We start from the raw sequence: 15,257 nt of genomic DNA on the forward strand, positions 1-15,257 counted from the left end.
TTTTTGAATATGTGTTTCATGGGTTACATTACACTGAAAGGAGGTCTGTCACTGTGTCACAAGGATGGTGTCATCAGTGATGTCATGAGTGATGTCACTGACCATGTCATGAGTGATGTAATATGTGATGTCATCAGCAGTGCATTGCACGCGCAAGTTATAGTGAGTCCGACTAACTATAACGTGGGAATTTCAATGGTTTTATATCAGTAAAATTTCCAGCTAACTATAACTGGTGTGAAACCTATGGTTTTTTCAGTGAATTTAATAGGTTTTTTAAATGCTAATTCCTAACTATAACTGGTGTGAAACCTATGGTTTTTTCAGTGAATTTCATAGGTTTTTTAAATGCTAATTCCTAACTATAACTGGTGTGAAACCTATGGTTTTTTCAGTGAATTTCATAGGTTTTTTAAATGCTAATTCCTTTGTATATCGAGTTTCTAACCTTTTTTTTTTTTACAATTTGCTGTTTTTTTTTAAGTATTCATTTTTTCTTATAATTTTTTTCTTTTGCGCTCTGGGTGCGCGCTCCGGGAAGCTTTCAGCTAAGCTCTCCTGTAAGCTTCTCCGAGAGCTCATCTGAAAGCGCACCCAGAGCGCAACTGTCGTTCGTGAAAAAAAAATATGAATGAAAAGTTAATAATAATGCAAAACATTTCGTACCATACAAATAAAATTAGTTTTTTTTAATATGGAAAATGATTATGCATTTCTATAAAAGATTGATGACGTCACTTCGGCGCGCAACGTAAGTGCCCTCGGAAGCGCATACGTGCGCGGCGCATAAACGCACGGAAAAGCGCCTACGATCGCGCCACGTTTGCGCCCCGGAAGCGCCTACGATCGCGCTGCGTAAACGCACCCGGAAGTGCTCCGGAGCGCGCAGCGTAAACGCATCGGGTCATGTGACCCTCAAATAACACTTTTCATTGGTTGCTAACAGTTTTTTTTTACAATGAATGAAATCCCCACCCATTTCCTTCACTTCTTCTTTCACTTTTGTGACTGAAAGACCTGCCTTTTTTGCTGCTCCATATTCCTGGATTCATCATGGCTGCCAGACCATCCAGCAGTGAAGATGACTTCATTGATGAAGAGCCTCCTACCCCAAAGGTGAAGGAACATTTCATTTGGAAATTTTTTAAGTTTCCAGAAGGCCAGAAGAAGGTGAATGCACCAAAAGTAGAGTGCAGGATCTGCAAACAGGTCCTGTCACGGGGTAACCCCCAAAAAAAATACTCTTTTGGGAACTTTACGATGATCCGACATGTGGAGAGGAGGCACCCCCAGAATTTTGCCCGGGAAAGTGTCAGGGCTCTGGCACAGGAGGTTCCCAGAGATGGGGCCTCTACATCAACAGGAGGAGCAACTTCTTCTGGAAGAGAACAATCTCAGGGGCAGGTAGCAAACATTCAACCTGCATTCAACCATGGGGTCGTCAAATGCAGATACTGCAATCAACTCCTCACCTATGGGGAGCAAAGTGTCCTGCTCATGGTTCGGGCATTGGAGAACCATCACTGCCCTTCCCACCCCTAATTTTTTTCTTTTCTTTTTGCTCCTGTTGAGCAGTTTCTATTCCCTGTTTTTGTTCCTCTTCAGTTAAAAGAAGAAAACCAAAAGTTCTTTTCAGAACTACCTCCAATTCTCATCAAAGAGCTATAATCTTAAAAAATGAAGAGTAAGTGAAATATAGTGCATTGATAATTGAAAGGAGAATGAGTAAGAAAGAACAGAAAGGTATGAGAGGTGAAAGGAAGTGAAGTAGGAGGAATGAAAGAAGGTGAGTGTTAGAAAAGAAAGTTATGACACAGTGAATAAACTGGAGTATTTCTGACATATCTGTAAACACAAAAGTAACGCATTGCAGGAGTGCGTCACAAAAGTGACGCAACTCCAGTAATGTGTCCTTTCACATGGAAAAAGCACCATGTGAAAGGTTTGCTGTGAAGCAGGCGCAAGATTTTGGCGCAACTGCATCCTAAAAGTGACGCACTGCGTCATTATTACCAAGCTTTTTGCAAGGAACACCCCCTCTGCATGCATTATACCTGACACTATTTTTTAAAAAGTGACGCATCTAGGTACATGGGTCACTTTTTAAAACTCTGCGCCATATTGTATCTGCATCAGGTATATTGTATGCAGAGGGGCAATCCCGCGCAAAAAGCTTGGTAATAACAACGTACTGAAATCTATGAGATTTCCCTGCGTCACTTTTAGGATGCTATTGCGTCAAAATTTTGCGCCGGCCTCGCATCACTTTTATGTTTACACATATGTCAGAAATACTGACGTATCTGTAGCTCCTTGCAACATGATTCGTCATACATTAAATATGACACATCTGGAATGTCATAAGGACTGTGGACAGAAAAGTGACGCATCACACCAGCAGTGTAATAAAATGTGCCTCGTTGCACTATATTTAAAGGATGCAACAGCATCCTAAAAGTTACGCAGTGAAATCTCAAACATTTCACTGCGTCGCTATTACAAAGCTTTTAGTGGGAGAACACCCCCTCTGCATGCATTATACCTCACGCAGATATAATGTGGCGCTTGATTTTAAAAAGTGACCCATCTACCTAGATACCTCACTTTTTAAATATAACGCAACGCGGCACATTTTTTTACACTACTGGTGCAATGCGTCACTTTTCTGTGCGCACTCCTTATGACATTCCAAGTAACGCATTGCTGGAGTGCGTCACAAAAGTGACGCAACTCCAGTAATGTGTCCTTTCAAATGGGGAAAGCAGCATATGAAAGGTCTTGCCTCAGTCTAACACCTGCTGTAAAGCAGGCACAAGATTTTGACGCAACAGCATCCTAAAACTGACGCAGTGAAATCTGAAAGATTTCACTGCGTCGCTATTACAAAGCTTTTTGCGGGAGAACACCCCCTCTGCATGCATTATACCTGACGCTATTTTTAAAAAGTGACGCATCTAGGTACATGGGTCACTTTTTAAAACTCTGCGCCATATTGTATCTGCAACATGATTCGTCATACATTAAATATGACACATCTGGAATGTCATAAGGAGTGCGCACAGAAAAGTGACGCATAACACCAGCAGTGTAATAAAATGTACCTCGTTGCACTATATTTAAAAAGTGACGCATCTAGATAGATGCGTCACTTTTTAAATATTGCATAACAATGCGCATTTTTTTACACCGCTGGTGCGTCACAAAAAATGACGCACAGGAAGCGCAAAACTAACAGCGCAAGGCCTTCATAAATATAATCCTGGATTTTCCCCGTGCTTCGCCGGTGCGCGTACCATGCGCTTCCCCCGCGCAAAACGAAAAAAAAATTTTAATGCCCTGCAGGACCCTATTTTAGTCCCTACATCAAACCTAGGGGGTCAGAGGGGGTCTACTCTTCCCCCTTATGGTCATTTGCCCCTTTTTTTTTCAAACCCCTTGTGTCTCGATTTTACCGAGACACAAGATGGCGGCCGCTCCGGACTGTTTAGAATGTTTACAGACAACTGAGAGCCAATCAGCTTCCTGCGCGCAAGTCGCGTGCCGCGCCTGGAGCGCACTCGGGTGCGCGCACGGGAGAGCGCCTATAGATATATATATTTTTTTGAACCTAAATTACTCAAAATCCACTGGAGCACATATCTTGAGACATAGCAAAGGCACATCGGGCTACCAGTCCCTACAATTTTGCCAAGTTTGGTGGAAATCCATTCAGCCGTTCGGGCTAAAAGTGAAATCGACCGCCCTATGGAAATTAACATGGGGAAAACGCGTTTTGGGACCCCCCTTTTATCTCGGCCCCCGCTTGACGAATCCCCCCCAAACTTTCAGGGAAGGACCGGACCGCCATGAGACCATTTTCCTGAAAATTTCAGGCAGATTCGTCAACCGGCGCCAAAGTTATTCAAAATAGAATGTTGAGATTTAACATTGAAAATTATCCTAACTATAACTACCTACTGGCGACCGCCAGTAGGTAATATATATATATATTACCTACTGGCGGTCGCCAGTAGGTATATATAGTTAGGATTTTTTCCCTATGGGATTTCTGAAAATTCTATGTCTAATAACTTTAGCGTTTGTGGACGGAATTGGCTGAAATTTTCAGGAAAATGGCACATTTTGTTTCTGAGCAGCCCTTGAAAATTTGGGGGGGTTTCATCAAGGGGGGGCCGAGAAAAAAGGGGGGTCCCAAAACGCGTTTTTCCCATGTTAATTTCCATAGGGCGGTTGGACTCACTTTTAGCCCGAACGGCTGAATGGATTTGCACGAAACTTGGCAAAATTGTAGGGACTGTTAGGCCGATGTGCCTTTGCTAGGTCTCAATATATGTGCTTCAGTGGATTTTGAGAAATTAACGTTTAAATCAAGATATATATCTGTAACAGCGGTCCGGGCAGCGATCCGGTTCGCGTACTTTTCGCTTATCGGAACTTTGCGCACGGAAAGCTGATTGGCTCTTCGGTGTTTGTCAACATTCTAAACAGTCCGGTGCAGCCGCCATCTTCTCTCTCGGTAGGATCGAGAGACAAGAGGAGGCCAAAACAAAGAGGGAAATTTCCATAAGGGGGCATAGTAGATCCTCCCTGACCCCCTAGGTTTTATGTGGTGTTTTTAAAAGGGCCCAGCAGGGTCCAAAAAAATATATATATTTTTTTTTTTCGCGATGAGCGTCTAGTACGCGAACCGGAAAGCGTTCTGGGCAGCGTACTATAAGGATAATAGAATGATACACTTTTCAAAGACTGTATGTTAATTGTTTGGTTTTTTTTCTTTTTTTTTTTTGTTGTCTTTATTTTTAAAGTTATTTTTGTTATTTTCATTGTTTTTCATACTTTATTAAATTTTCTAACATTTCATTGTCAGAAATGTCATAATTTATTATAGGGTGTAATTGTTTTTCATTTTCAAGCAAGTTGTCTACTGCTTCAACACATTGTAGAAGTTCGTGGTCTCTACTGTCATCCATAAAGTCATCAAGTTTGTCTTGGCTGCTCTCCTTCAGTTCAATCGAAAATGAAATTTGTTGTTCGCCTTCCATTTTGCCTGAAATTTTGAATAAGAAAATATATATTAGTAGAGATAGGGCACTGTTGGGATTAATTTTAGATAGTCATTTTTTATCAGTGAATTTATCTTTTGGCAGTGTATAGTATCAGAGTGGAAATAGGACTATAAAAAAGTGTATGTGATTTAACCAAGACAAGCCTAACTCCATTCATAACTATAACAGAGAAGTCTATCTAAATACATTACTACTACAGAGGGATAGTGTATACGTAGCAGAAAAATTCTATTATATTAAGTTATAGTGCACAATATATTTCGTTTTTAAAAATTATATCTTACCTTCACAAAGAAGTTGAAGTTTTTGGAAGCTATTAAAAGGTGTTGTACAACAAGAAGTAGTAGTCAAAATGGCTGTGTTTTCTTCTCTTCCTTTATATATATTCAAGTATATAACCAATCAAATGTCAGGTAATAAAAGTAGAAAATGAAAGTAACATTTTCATTGGTTGTCAATTCCAACAGTTCAGATGTGTTTTGTGAAGTAATTTACCTCACGGTATTTGGAGAGGTCTAAAGGCTAAATGGCTAAATGAAATTTCAATCAAATTTGTGAGAATGAAAGGGATTGTTATGTAGTATGAGCTAATTTATATTTGGTGAGAGTGTCTCTAGTCGTTTTTCTGTAAATTATTTTCCCGCCTTTTTTTTGGATCGCTTCCCGGATAGCGGTCCGGTCCGCGTACTTGGAGCGTAACGGGAGTCCACCATTTTGTGTTACGGTCGAATCAAGGAATAAAATGGAGGGTAAATAATGTTCTGAATGGGTAGAAGGGGGCATGGTACAAGTATTTTGCCCCCCTACGTTTTCTGAGGGTGGCTGAGGAGGACTATATTTGCGAAGAAAAAACTTTTTTTTGAAATTTTGCGCGGTTAGCTTCCAGTTCGCGTACCGGATAGCGCTCTTTAAGCGTAGTTTGTTGAAAATTACAGAAAAAAGTTAGAAAAAAAATAATAAAAGTGTGTGATCAGATGAAGGGTAGCTCTGAGAAGAGCTTTTGGGTTTATGGTACATTTAGGTACTTATAAGTAGGTACCAATGCACAGTCTTAAATTCAGAATGAAAATTCTGTTGCCCTCATCTGAGAAGTGAACTCCATCTCCTCTGTAGATATCTTGCATGTAGTAACGCAAGTTATTGTTGTACAGAGAGCCCATTCCATGGTCTCTCATGAAAGCTGACACAGATTTGTTTACATGCTTCCTCGCTTTCTCAATTTGTGGACAAAATTGGTTGGACCACCTCCATTTCTGTCTTTGGCATATATTGGAATATACCAAGGCAGTTTGAGGAAAAAGTGCCATTAATTGCTCAAAGGTGTCCTTTAAAAGCATTTCCAGACCTACCCCTGTCAAAGTGCCCAAATCATTACCTCCACAGTGCACTATTAACAGGTCAGGTTTTGGCAAATGCATAAAGGTTTTCACCAATGGTATCAATTGGTGACATTTTAATCCTCTTTGGCCCAACCACTTAATTTCCACATCTTGTAAATTGAGGTTAGGTAAATTTCTGCTCTCAGCATACCTTTGAGCCCAGTGGATGTAACTATGTCCAACAATCCAGACGTTAAACATGGTGGCTGAAGGTTGTTCTGCAGTCAGATGAAGTGTGGTAATGAAAGGGCAGTTGAAACAGTAGGAGTTTCTAAAGAAAAAAAACTGTGGATTTACAATGCTAATGATTCATTAGCAGTGATTGGTGCATTTCCATTTCTGAAAACAGAAAGTTAGGGTGCATGGATGTGTTCTTTGAAAGATGTAATTTGAATGGTCAAGGAAGAAACATTTAATGAAAGATTGCACTGGATACGCAGGTGCACTGAGAGTTCAGAGTTCAATTGAAACATTGTTGTGTGAATTTGCAAACATGAGAGGTCTTCCAGGAGGTGGTTGCTATGGATACAAGGCAGACAGGGCAGAGGGGGGAAGGATTTTGATTTGAAAAAAGTGAGGGAAGAGGTATGATTGGCTAATATGAGAGATATGTGAAAAGAATATCTGTATTTCTGTGCTTTCAATAGCTGCAGCCTTTGGAGTGCATCCTTTTTCTTCTGCTGAAGACAATTTGGTGTATTTCTGAGACTGTTTTCAAAACTCAAAAAATATTTGCTAAGGTGAGAAAAGATTTATTTAATTTAGATAGAGAATAGTATGATTTAAGGAGAAAATGATGAAGAAAGCTGTGTTTTTAAAATGTGGTTTTGTCTCTAGTGATATACTAATAGAATTAGTTTCAAAGAGAAATTATAATTGCATATTTGGTGTAACATTCTGGCATGCAGTTACACAAGATATTGTAATACATGGAGGCCATTTCATGGTCTGTTATGTAAGCTGAAACAGATATGTTGCTTTTAAAAACGATTTAAGAAATCAATTACATTTCTAGATATGTACTGCTAGAGCTTCATAGGTTGTTTTGGGCCATATTTATAAGGTATTTGAGTGTCTAAGATGTTGTGTTCGCCTTTTAAAATGTAAAGTGTTCCTCATGGGACAAGTGTCTTGTAAATACGCTCCCACTTGTGCTTGGCAAATTTAGATTTTGATTATGGGAGTTACCTAGCCATGTTAATAGTGTCCCAAAAATGGTGCTAGGGCATTCCAGAAAACACTTTCATGTGTCTCAAGGACATTTTTAGTCATTTCTTCATGAATGCAGGTATACAATTGATTTATATGCTGTGTTTAAAAACGAATTTTGAAATGAATTAAATTTCAGGATATGTACTGTTAGAGCTTCATAGGTTGTTTGGGGTCATATTTAGAAGGCATTTTAGTGTCTTTGAAGTTATTTTTCCCTTTTTAAATGGAAAGCGTTCCTCATGGGGCCCTGAGCAGTTCTTAGCCATGTTATTTAATAGGAAGTGGATAACATGGCTAAGAGCATTTGCTGGGAAATGCATGAATATCGTTGATTTTTCTGCTATATTCATGCATTGTGGCCGTTTTTTTTCACATTGCTTCATAGGTTGTTTGGGTTCATATTTAGAAGGCATTTTAGTGTCTTTGATGTTATTTTTCCCTTTTTAAATGGAAAGCGTTCATCATGGGGCCCTGAGCAGTTCTTAGCCATGTTATTTAATAGGAAGTGGATAACATGGCTAAGAGCATTTGCTGGGAAATGCATGAATATCGCTGATTTTTTTGCTATATTCATGCATTGTGGCCGTTTTTTTTCACATTGCTTCATAGGTTGTTTGGGTTCATATTTAGAAGGCATTTTAGTGTCTTTGATGTTATTTTTCCCTTTTTAAATGGAAAGCGTTCCTCATGGGGCCCTGAGCAGTTCTTAGCCATGTTATTTAATAGGAAGTGGATCACATGGCTAAGAGCATTTGCTGGAAAATGCATGAATATCGCTGATTTTTCTGCTATATTCATGCATTGTGGCCGTTTTTTTCACATTGCTTCATAGGTTGTTTGGGTTCATATTTAGAAGGCATTTTAGTGTCTTTGATGTTATTTTTCCCTTTTTAAATGGAAAGCGTTCCTCATGGGGCCCTGAGCAGTTCTTAGCCATGTTATTTAATTGGAAGTGGATAACATGGCTAAGAGCATTTGCTGGGAAATGCATGAATATCGCTGATTTTTCTGCTATATTCATGCATTGCGGCAGTTTTTTTTCACATTGCTTCATAGGTTGTTTGGGTTCATATTTAGAAGGCATTTTAGTGTCTTTGATGTTATTTTTCCCTTTTTAAATGGAAAGCGTTCCTCATGGTGCCCTGAGCAGTTCTTAGCCATGTTATTTAATAGGAAGTGGATAACATGGCTAAGAGCATTTGTTGGAAAATGCATGAATATCGCTGATTTTTCTGCGTTATTCATGCATTGCAGGCCTTTTTTTATCACATTTGCAAGCACTTCTTAGCCATGTTATCCAATGGGAGGTGGATAACATGGCTAAGAGCATTTGCTTCAAAGGTTGTTTGGGGTTATATACCATTTTTGGGAAATTATTAACATGCCTATCTAACTCCCATAATCAAAATCTAAATTTGCCAACCGCAGGTGGGAGCGTATTTACAATAAATTTGCACCATGAAGAATGTAAAATAGCATACTAGATACTCAAATAACTTATAAATATGATCCAAAACATCTTATGAAGCACTAGTAGTGCATATTTCTAGAAATGTATTGGTTTTCATTTAATGATTTACTTCATTGGTAGGCCTTCACATGTTTTTTTACCTTGGTTTTTTTTCAGTGAAAATCTTATCTGCAACCATGTGTTGGCCTCACCTCAAATAAACAAAACAGGTGATGGACTGAATGTGTATCAATGACACACATTCACCCCAGTCCAAAGATCTGGGCCTAAAGAAACCTTTAGATAGGCTACATCTTATCGTCATCCTGAATTAATGATTTAAAATATTAGGGAGTGATTTATGAGTGTTGTATGCCTGTTTTGTACCATTGAGTGTCATTTTTGTGATGCAGTGCTGGTGGAAAATATTTGCTATGTTAAATAATTAGTACGGCATTAAGTTTTAGATGACTGTTATTTATTTACTGTTTGGTAATAGTGGTTAATAACATTTTATATTATATTTTTTCACAGATTCAACTGCAGATTCTTTCATAGTTTGGAAAATGCCTTCCAGAAGTCGAATACGAAAGGCTAGAAAACGTCAAAGACAGCAGGATGATGTTTTATTGCAGCAGTCCTCTTCCCCAAATACTTGTCAAAACACCAAGAAAGGTCCGGGTAAGAGCATGAAATCATTCTTAAGAAATATTTGTAGTAAAAAAAATTTTGCTCAAAAAAATGTGTCTCTTAACAAAAAGAGAAGTAATTTAAATGGAAAGGAGAGACCCATCACAAATGTTACTGGTAGAGGAAGAGATAACTCTGTGCATGATAGTAGAAGGAAACAACAGTTTAGGGACATTCGACAACGAATGTTCCGTAATAGGATATTAGTTAATTTATTGAAAAATATTAAAAAGAAAGGCCAACAGAAAGCGGCATTTTATAGGAGGACGAAAAATGTAGAGAAAATTATTGATCATGCTTTTGAAATCAAGCGAAAGTTGTTTATTTTGGTAATCAATAGAATTAGGAAACTAAGCAAGGTAATTTCTGATTTCAAAACAAAAAGTAGATGGAAGAGAGTAGTAAATCGTACTAACTTTTGTGAAGTTTTTTCTGGAGAATGGATGCATAGTTCAAGTTCTGAGGCATTTTTTAATGAGGAGAGTTATTTTCAGGATAATGATTTGGTGCATGCAGTTGACATCAGTGGTCGAGCTTATGAAGTGAAGGATGGTTGTCCAGTTGAAAAAGAACAACTTGTGACAACAGAGACAGAAGAGGCGCTAAGTGATGAGGTTTTAGGAAGACGTCCTAAGGGTCCTGTGTACATTTGGAAGTGTAGTTCTATTTGCAGTGTGCGACAGGTTTCCATCAATTTGCTATGTGATTTTATACGGACATTTAATAAGAAAAGTTTGAAGCAGAAAATGAAGTTGTTGCAAGATTTAGATCCTTGCAGAGTGAGACAAATGACAGGTTTGCGTGGTCATTCACTGGCTTGTCTTTCCAGGAGAGTATGCCAGAGTGTTTTTCATCATTTCAGGATGCTAGCAGTGCATCATAATAAAGTGAGAAAATTAGTGAGAATGTTGTATTATGCTAAGAGTCCAGCAATTATGCTTAAACAGTTATGTGCTGCTCTTTTGCATGGTTCTGAAATAGATGTGAAGAATCTTTGTGAAGAAATTGAGTTTTGTTACTTTGGTAGTAAAGATGAGAATGTTCAAATTGACCCTGAAGTAGAGGGTAATGTGGAAGATAATGTACAGGTTTCCAGTACAGATAATTTTCAGAAGGAAATTGCCACGTTTCAGATGAAATCAAGTGAGAGGCCTAATTTCACTTGTGTATGTTGTCGACGCACTTATTATAAGAATCAGACTAAGGTAGTGGATTTATATGCAAAAAGTGAAAGGGAAAATAATAGTGAATGGAAGGATTTAGCCACATACTTGATGGTAGAAAATTATTTTGATTTGGGATCGGATCAACGTGTGTGTACTTATTGTTGTAATAAATTAAACCAAAACCAGATGCCTGCTAGGGCAGTTCATAATAATCTGGAATTGGTTGAGATTCCTTCTGAATTGAAGGATTTAAATACTTATGAATCTATTTTGATTCAAAGTATCCATCCCTTTCAGGCTATTGTAAGAATGGAGCCAAAGACAGGGAAATTGCCTCCAGCAGATTTACAGAGAGGATTAAAGGGAAGAGTTGTTTATTTGCCTCTAGATTTGAACAAAAACATTAACACAATTGGAATAGAAAAAGTGGAAGAGGAACCTCTGGTTATCTTGGTTAATGGGGTTCCGACAAAGAATAAGAAAATATGGCAAGATTTAGTGGATGTTAGGAAAGTCAAAAAGGCAACAGTGTATTTGAAGAAAAATAATAAGTACTATAAGAATGTATATGTTGCAGAAGAGGAAGTAAGTGATGAAGAGGATAGCGATTTGTGTGCTGGCCAAATTGAGAAAGTAGAGGCCTCTAAAAGTGAAGAAATATATGAACATTATAGTGTTCATCCTTTGCATTCGAAGGAAGTGATGGGGAATGCTATTGAGTTGTTTCAAATGAAACAAGCCAAAGGGAGTCCCATTAGTGTTTGGGAGGAAAGTTTGGAAGCTCGGTGTTTCCCACAGCTATTTCCCACAGGTCAAGGAGGAAGATATGATGAGCGACCTCGTGAAATTCCTGCGTCTGAATACCGGACTTTACGATTGTATGCAGAAGATCCTAGGTTTCGGCAATGCATTCCCTATTTGTTTCATCTCCTGTTTGAAAGCGATCTGTCTGGACTGTCATATGCAGTGAACCACATCTTAAAAAGTGGTATACAGATGCGAAACATCTCGGCAAGTGACTTTATGCATAAAGTCAATGTCCAAGACAGTATTTTGGATTCTCACTTAATTAATCTCATGGCGTGTCAGTGTGGTACTAATGAGTACTGGTACCGTCGTCATGGTGACTTAAAATGTATGCTGAGGAACTTAGGAACTCCGACATGGTTCCTCACTCTGAGCTGTGCCGAGTATGGCTGGGATGACTTACTTGAATTTCTACGAGAGGCAAATGGAAATATTGAAAACATTGAATTCAAGACACCTGGAGAACTGTGTTCTTTGGATCCTGTGAATGTATGCAGGTACTTCAATCATAGATTTGAAGCTATGATGTCTTTCATCACAAATAAAAAGAATCCACCTCTTGGAGAGGTGTTGGATTTCTTCTGGAGAAAGGAGTACCAAGCAAGAGGTGCCCCTCATATACATATGTTGCTGTGGATCAAGGATGCACCTAAATTTGGAACAGATCCGGATGACTTAGTGATGAATTTCATCGAACAGTATTCTACGTGTGCTGTTCCAAACGCAACGGAGAAGAAAAGTCTAAGAGAACAAGTTCTACGTTTCCAAAGCCATCGTTGTGGAAAGTACTGTCGTCGTAAATTCAGAAACAAGGACAAGTTCTACACCAAATGTCGTTTCAACTTTCCACGACCGGTGATTTCTAAAGGAAGAGTGAACAGTTTGATGTCTTCGCTGCGACATAATGTGACGAGGAAATCACCCAAGAATACATACAATTTGAAAAGGAACGAAGAGTCCAAGTACATCAATGACTACAACCCAGTGATTTTGTCCATGTGGAATGCCAACATGGATATACAGTTTGTGGCTGACAACTGTATGGCTGTGGCTCGGTATGTGACATCTTACATCACCAAAAAAGAAAAGACCGAACTGAAGGATATGTGGGAGGACATTTCCCATGAAAAGAGCCTCAGCAAGAAGTTGTACAGTTTCAGTCTGAAGATGTTGTCGCATCGAGAAATCGGAGCTTACGAATGTTCTGATCGATTGTCTTCAGCAAGTCTCTATGCCAAATCCAGGAGTCTCGTTTGGGCGAGTCTTGGTCTTGCTGCAACGCGAAATCGAGTTCTAAAACCTGTTCGGGAAATTGAGTATTTGGCAGAAAAGGAACCAAACAGTACCGACATTTTGAAGACCAACATGTTGGATACATATTATCCAAATCGAAGCAGTCACCTTGAGAATGTTTGTCTATATGAGGTTCTCCAAAATTATATATTCAAGAGGAACATCAAAGAAGATATTGAGAAAGGAGTGTATGCTGTAATTGGAAGTGAGGGATGCCTGGTCAAGCAAAGAAAATGCCAATTAGTAAACCATCGAAAATTAAGTGGCGAATCTCCAGAAAAAAAGGAGTTTTTCTATTTAGCACTTTTGCAACTTTTCAAGCCTTGGCGTGCAGAAGAGGAACTGCTTGGAGATTTCCTCTGTTACGAAGACTCTTTCAATGCAGCCAAGGAGTCCATAGAATGTCCTGCTTTTTCTAAATATCAAGAAATGCTAACTTTGGAAATTGAGCAGGAAGCAACGATTGCAGCCGAGATTGCCAGAGACAGTTCTCAGGACAGTCAGAGTTCTGTTTCATTGAGTCAAGATCCACTTGGAGGACCTATTATCGAAAATGAAGCTGCCACTGCTATGAATGAAGTAGAAAGAGCCATGGCACATGCTCAGGAGGATTCAGTTAACTTACAAGACTTGGAAAAACAACTCAACGTTGAGCAGAGGAAAATATATGATGAAGTTACCAAGGAAATTGAGCACGGATTAAGTCATGAGAAGAAAGAGTGCTCGTGTACGTCGTTGAAGCCTGTCCGACTGTACGTGAGTGGAGAAGCGGGAACTGGAAAAAGTTTCCTCATTAAAGCAATCTCTTGTTATTTGCAGGAAAGGACTGAGTCATCGCTGTCTTGTGTTGTCACCGCTCCTACTGGACTGGCAGCACATAATATTAAAGGTATTACTTTGCATCGTCTATTGATGCTGCCGGTGGAGCATGACAACAAATTACAATACAACAAGTTATCTGGAGATGCTTGCTGTGAAGTTTCAAGAGTCTTGAGGAAAATGAAACTACTTATCATTGACGAAGTAAGCATGGTTTCCAATGTCATGCTTGCCTTTGTGCATTTGAGAATGCAAGAAGTACTTAAAACTGAATATGATGTGTTATTTGGTGGGAAACACATCATTGTTTTCGGAGATCTTCTGCAGCTGACACCAGTAAAAGGTCAACCTGTGTTCAAAATACTCACGCATGAAGATACCAGGAAGTGCCTAGGGAGCATTGGCAACGTCAATATATGGTTAAACTTCAATTATGCAGAACTGCATCAAAATATGCGTCAGGCAAAGGATGAAGATTACAAGAATATTCTACAAGATATTAGAATTGGAAAAGTGACCGAGCATGGGAAAGAAGCTTTAAATGCACGATTACTGTCAAAATTATATCCCAAACAAGAGATTGTGCCTGAGAATATTTTTCGGAAAATTACTGAGAAGAAATCCGGGATATGTCTCATGCCAACTCTTGCAGAATGTGCCATCTTTAACAACAAAATGTTGAATTTAGAAAAGCAAGAGATTGTGAAACTTGAAGCTATCGACAAATTAGAGCATATGGGATCAACAATTATTTTGTCAGACAATTTGAAATCAAAATTGGATTCATTAGAGAAGACTATATCTAAAACAGCGGGTTTTGAAAAGACTTTGAATGTGTGTTTAAATTGCCGAATTATTTTGAGAAGGAATTTACATGTAGAAAGAGGTCTGGTAAATGGATCAATGGGTAATGTTGTTGATTTTGAGAAATACAGAAATAGAGATGGAATAGAATTTTTAAAAATTAAATTTGATGGCATTGAGGAAGTACAGCAAATTGGTCGTTGTTCTGCTAGGTTTTTGCTTGTTAAAGATTTATATGTTCGCCGTAAACAGTTTCCTGTTTGCTTGGCATATGCGGTGACAATCCATAAATCGCAAGGTTTAAGTGTAGACTGTGCATTGGTGAATATTGGCAGTTCTGTGTTCAAGGAGGGTATGGCATATGTGGCATTGTCACGAGTTAGAACTTTATCGGGATTGTACTTGATTGACTGTGATGTCACAAACATTTGTGCGGATCTAGATTGTGTTAAGGAATACAATAGGTTAAGAAGAGAGTATGCGCCACATTTGCCTCAATATCCTTTGTTTGAGAAACGTGTGGTAGGCCGCAAACGTAGAAATAGCAGTAATAGTAGGGAGGTTGTTGCAA

This window comes from Lissotriton vulgaris, chromosome 2_1 (genome assembly GCF_964263255.1).
Source record: "Lissotriton vulgaris chromosome 2_1, aLisVul1.2, whole genome shotgun sequence".
NCBI classification, from domain to species: Eukaryota; Metazoa; Chordata; class Amphibia; order Caudata; family Salamandridae; genus Lissotriton; species Lissotriton vulgaris.